Here is a 6,534-nt window from a genome sequence, read left to right on the forward strand (position 1 = left end):
GCATTTTTTTTTAATTTAAATTTTGAAGAGATTCACGCCCTATAAATTTAAGCCTTAAAACTGTCTAACTGAATGTATATTATCAAGGTAATTTTGAATCAATAGATATCAAGTGGTGAATAAATACATACAATACACACAAGATATAAATATAAATATGCATAAATAAAAACAAAAGAACACCGAACGTGACAAAGTAAATATAAAAAATATACTTCCATGATTGCATTTGGATTGAAACTGAACGTTGGCCTTTTATTATTAGTACCGTTCTCATAATCGCAATTATAAATTCTAAGTTCGAGTTACTTACAGTACGTAAACGAATACACAAATTGTCTTCCCAGGTGGTAATAAAAACTTTTGGTTGATCTTTACAATATGGTAACTGGTAGTTTGGCGATATTTTGGAGGCGATAAAGGTTACTACCTGGGACTTTGGTAATAATGTGAGCAGTACTCAGTTCCGATTACGTATTATTTTGCGTGAGGGAAATGAGAGATCATGGGATATGTCATGTGATATTAATGGACGAATTACGGTTCTTTAATCGGAAAAGGGGGGAAATCGGGAAAAAATGTGGAAATTTTGTATTATTCTGTGTTGTGTGAAACAGTGTTGTTTAATTTTTGGATCCCATGGCCCTAACTAAAGTAAATTCGAAATCGGTATTTAGGCATTGTGATAAAGAGAAGTTTGCTTTTTATTTAGCGGAGGAAGTATGGAGGAAAAATTCGCAGAAAAAATCTTTCAATAATTTTATTGAATGAATTAGAAAAGTGTATCGGCCACGTAATCAAGATTCTGAAGAAGATTAGGTAAGTTAGTATTTTTAATTATTTGAGGATATTATTTTTATGCATTGTTCTAAATGTAAGGTGGAAAGGAATTTGGTATTATTGGGAAAATTGTTATTAGCAATGATTTATTTTAAAGTAATTAGGATTGTAAGGTAATTTTTATTAATTTAATGTATGTGCTCATTTATATTTTAAGTAGTGTTTTTGAATTTAATTATATTTTAATGAAATGATAGTTATTTTGTGAATTTTATGTTTGTAGGAATTTGGTATACGTTTAAGTTGAAATAAACGTGCATGGAAATAATTTAAATATTTGATACTAAGTATTTGTAATGCTTGCGGTACGAATTCGTTGGTGACGTGTATAATGTAATAGATGATTTAGAGGTAAAAGTTTTTGGATATTTTATTTATTTTATGTATGGAAATGTTCATATTTGTAAATGGTAAATACTTTTTCGCGATCAGGTAATTTCATATATGTTCTTTTTACCGGGTTTAAAGATTGAGAAAATTGTCATGTATTTTCGTGAAATTTTTCTAATTTATGAGAAAAAGCAGTGTACATGGATATAGTGAAGAGTGTGCGCAATGCCATTTTTGCGCAATTCTGGGATGTTTTTTTAAGTAAAAATAAGTCGCCGTGTACATGGTTTATGTGTATGTGTTATTTTGAAAAACGCGTAAGGAGTATGGTATTGTGCACTTTTTCCCAATTTTGCAGTGAATATTTGTCATGATTAAGCAGTTTTGTTTGATAAAATTTCTAGCATAAGTGTAATTCGGCTACTAGATTGTTGGAAGAAGTGTTCAGTAGATAAAAAGAAAAGAAACATGTCTTTACTTCGTGAAGACAAAATGGCGGCGGGGAAAAAAAATAGAGGGTTGCTGTAGGAGAGTTGGTTGCCAAATTTTCGCCAAAAAATCGCCAAGTTACCATAATGTAAAGATCAACCAAACTTTTCAGTGGAATTATGCCTAGTTCCGCATGAATTGCATTATTTCTAATATTGTACGGTGCGTTTGCAATTTGCCGCAGAACAACATTCTGGGCAGTTTGTAGTTTTTTACGTAGAGATTTACATGAATACGCCCACACAGGACAAGCGTAACAGAGTATAGCAAGCGGAATGAATTTATAAATGAGTAACTTATTATCTATAGACACAATGCTGTTTCGGGCAATTAAAGGGTTCAGTTTAGCTTTACGAAACTGAAACTTTTAAATAATAGAGTGTATATATGGGAGGCCATGTGAGAGAATTAGTGAGGATCACCGCAAGATAAGTAACTCGCTTAGCCCAGGGTAGTGAGGTTCCATAAAACTGCAAGTTTTCCTCAAATTTTCTCTTCTTAGTGAAGATTATGGCAATTGTTTTTTCAACGTTGATCTGAATTTTCCATTTCAGTAGCCAGGCCTCTAGTGTATGCATGTGATTTTGAAGATGTTTGACTAGGCTAAGAAATGCATTTTGAGCAAGGATCGCTGCGTCGTCAGCATACGTTGTTAGTGTAGTGTTGTGGATACGTTGTTAGTGTAGTGTTGGGTATTGTGGATATATCGTTCACATAAATATTGAAAAGCGTAGGCCCTAGTAGCGACCCCTGGGGATGCCAGCTGAAACCAGACATTTAGTGGAGAGGTGAAAGACAAAGGGCCCTATTCAAGGGCCCTATTGATGAGTCAACCTGTGTCTCTAGTAGCTGTAATATGATTGGCTTATTTTAACGAACTTTCCCAACTCTCGAACGAAGGTTACTTACCGTAAGGACCCCTCCTGTCACGAATGCCAATTTAACCAACAGTCCTTACTGTTACTACAGCCGTGAAATCTAGCGGTCGTCCGTTAAGAGAAGATCGTTATTTACGTTCTTTGTCGTGAATAGGACCCTAAGTGTCTACCTGTTAGGTAGGATTTAATTATGGGTACAATGTAATCTAAAAAAAACCAGATGGATTTTGTATATTAGTGCGTCCATCCAGACACTGTCGAAAGTTTTGGCTATGTCCAGGAATAAACCCTCAGTAGACTTCTTGTAATGAATTCCTTCAGAGATGTGTTCCACAACACGAAAAAGTTGATTCGATGTAGACAGCGACTTTCGAAATCCAAACTATCTATTTCTAATTCTATGGGATCACTATATTGTTTGCTTCCAGATGATCACGTACTCTTTTGAGGATAATTGCTTTCATAAGCTTACTTAGGGCCTTATTCATGACATTTTTAACCACAATGTTAAGTGAGATTTACGGAATCACGTGCTACTCTGACGTCACAAGTAGTTAAATCGCAAGTATTGGTATTCTCATCAAAGCTAGCGTTAAATTTGACCGTTAAATTGACGAGACGGTTGTTAAAGTAAGGACAGGTCTGACCCTTCGTGTTAAATAAACAGATGGTTATAATTCCGGCAATAAACATGGCGGAAGGTTTTGCGTCAATTTTAGCTGAAGCGTATTTGGATGAAATCAGTCGAATTTCTCTGCGTCGGCAGCGAGTTTTCCGTGATCGAAGAAATGCGTTCGATTTACATACAATACAAACAATGGATAATTAATTATTGTCAAGATTATAAATTCCGGGCCCAGGACAGTGTCGTTGGTGAGGTAGGTTCAGCTTCGTATTTTTCCATAGAATGTTAGAAAAATTACTCTTCGTATTTCTTCAGAATGTGTATTTTTATTTCACTATCACTTATTGCCGATCAACTGATTTTATAAATACAAAATCAATTGCGGAATGCGCATGTGTTTGTGCAGTAAAAATATCGCCAATACTGTTTGTGAAAGTACAATATCAGTAAATAGCAGTAAAAATATCGCCAATATTGTATGTAAATCGAACGCATTGCTTCGATCACGGAAAACTCGCTGCCGACGCAGAGACATTCGACTGATTTCATCCAAATACGCTTCAGCTAAAATTGACGCAAAACCTTCCGCCATGTTTATTGCAACTCTGAATAAAAATCCAGTTATAACCACGTTCAGTGCTGATAAGGACCACGTGTTTCTGAGACTCCTTCTCCTTTATTTTCTTCTTTCTAGTTATTTCTTTCTCCTGATGAGGAGGAACCTTTAGCTGCCCTCGAAATCGATTGAGTGTTTCATTATACTTACGGTAAATACAAGGTTGTTTTTACGATTTTGATTGTTACATTGGTGTGTTTCTTTTCTAGTTCTAGTCTACTGTTTGTGATGTTTCTTTTATTATCGCACATAGTTTATGCTGTTTGTAAAATTGTATCCTACATTTCATGTAAACTTTGTGCTGGGTTATCACAAAGGTTAAAAATGTGATGTGACTTATTTTTATTTAATTTTACTGTAAGACTGGTAATTTAAAGTAGCATTCTATTTTCATTCTAATGTATTGTCGCCAATTCTGTTAGTTGGCGCCAGTGTTAAAAACTTGATAGTGTAATCTAAATTATAAATAATTTTGTTTTTTCTTTATAGTAAGATATATTCTGTATTTTTTAGGAATTTTGAAGACGTTAAGTATTAATTTAAACATTCGACAAATTGTTTTGAGCCCATTATCATGCTTTATCTAGTAGTAGATCTTCATGTTGCATTTTTAAGTATACGTACATTAAATTTATTTAAATATGTGAACAGGAAAGATGTTTTAAGTAACTTTACAAAATTAATTCTATTTTCGTATAAAAATTTAAATTTATCAGAAAATTGCATTCTTAAAAGTGTGATTAAATTCATTTAATACATGTAACTGTTATTAAATACTAGTGCTTTAGATTTTAATGTTAAATTTCATGCATGCTTTTGTTAAATTTGCAAGTACATTTTAAAGAAAATCAATTTGTTCATAAATTTGTCATGGAAGATTTTATGTTCAGCTAAATCAAATTTACTTTTCTGTGAACTTAAATTTGAGGCACCGATAGTGAATCTGTTTGGGCGTATTCATAATTTTGATTGGAAAACTTAGTGCTACCGTGAAAGAATGATCAAATGATTTTTACCTTATTATTATAATGACTTGCAGGATTTTTCCTAATGTGATGTTGCATATGTTTTACTGTTCTTTGTTATCAAATACATAAAAGAGTATATTCCTAATCTAATATTTTTTCGTTTGTAAGAGTGTAATGTATCATAATGTGATACTTGGGATTTGTTTTTAGAGTACATAACAATATTTTTTAAATTTAAAAAAATATATTTTTTATTTATTTATTTATTTATTTTTTGTTGACATGCTAGTAGAACCAGTGTATTTTATTTACTTGCTGCTTTAAAACAGGTTTTAAATCAAGGCTATTTTTTCTGCCTTCTTAGTATGCACATAAAACTTTCTTAAGCTAAATTTTTAACAAATTAATGAGATATATGTTTTAGGTTAGCTGCTTTAATAGAAAAACAACTAAACTAAAGTGATATACCTTGAAACATTTTATTGAAAATAAGAATATTATCTTAGCAGTGTTGACTAAGATTTATTCAGACCTTCCCCCCCCCCATATATTTTGATATTTCCATATACATTCATTTAAATAAGAATCCAGTAAAGTAAGATCATTCTATATAAATCTGTTGATTTATAATAGAAAAAATATCAAATTACTGCTGTATTTTAATAAGATTTTAATATAATGGAATAAATTGCACTACATTAGGAAAAAGAGTGAGTAGTGCAATTTATTTCTATTTTTGCATTATTTTCATTATATGTGTTTCGCATATGCTTGTTACAAGAGGCCTTAATCTATAGGTCTGTAGCTAAATGATATTTTTATGTTTTTACATATGCAAATTAATTAATAAGAACTGTGATTTAAGCATTGTCCTTGCAGTGGTATAGATTGAATCTTATATAGGTTATGGAATTATCATTAAATATTCAGATAAGTGTAATATTAACAGCATATGTATGTTTTTTTCATCATTTAATGCATGTAAATTTTTTATAAATTTATCAGTATTTTTTCTATGTATTATAAAAAGTAGCTATCAATAACAATAATTGATTCGTAAATAATATCTGCAAATTCCGTATGTAAAAGTATTATTTTTATTTATTTATGTATGTATTATTTTTTAAAATTCGTTTTACATAAATAAAGGTGAAAAAAGTGTTTCTGATGTGGAATTTTTACTCTAGTAAATCTATACAAAAATTTATTTTTTTGCCATCAGAGAACTGAAGTATTTTTTACATCATTCTGCACTTCAATCTAAGCATTACAATTTAAAGGTGCATGTCTTGAAACAGTATTTAAAATCATAAAGCCTTTAGCTGCCTTTTCTGGAAGCACATGCAAAATAACATTTTTAACCAGTTTGCTACAATAATAGATGTTAGATTACATATGAGCAAACTTCAAATAGCATATTTAAAATAAAAGACATGCTTTATATGCAGACATGCTATTAATTTTTTTCAGAAGTGTAAACTTGCTAGATATATTAAAGCGCCAACATGCACTTATGTATTTATCATGTAAAAATTTATTGACAATTTTAGAAAATTATCTGTTGATTCAGGAAAGCTTTAGAAACTTAAAAATTACTGAAGTTGTATTCATACCAATTAATACCCACAGCTTTAAGGGCCTCTAAATATTTTAACATGTAATGTAAATAAAAGTAATATGCTTAACTCCATCAGTACTGAAATGCCATAGCTAAGAAATTAAGAATTATCATACAAATAAAGCACTGAGAGACTTCTAATTTTTATATGACACATGAAATTAACTTGA

This window comes from Stegodyphus dumicola, chromosome 4 (assembly GCF_044657685.1).
Source record: "Stegodyphus dumicola isolate Sdum_Otavi_A_Nest chromosome 4, ASM4465768v1".
In the NCBI taxonomy this organism is placed as follows: Eukaryota; Metazoa; Arthropoda; class Arachnida; order Araneae; family Eresidae; genus Stegodyphus; species Stegodyphus dumicola.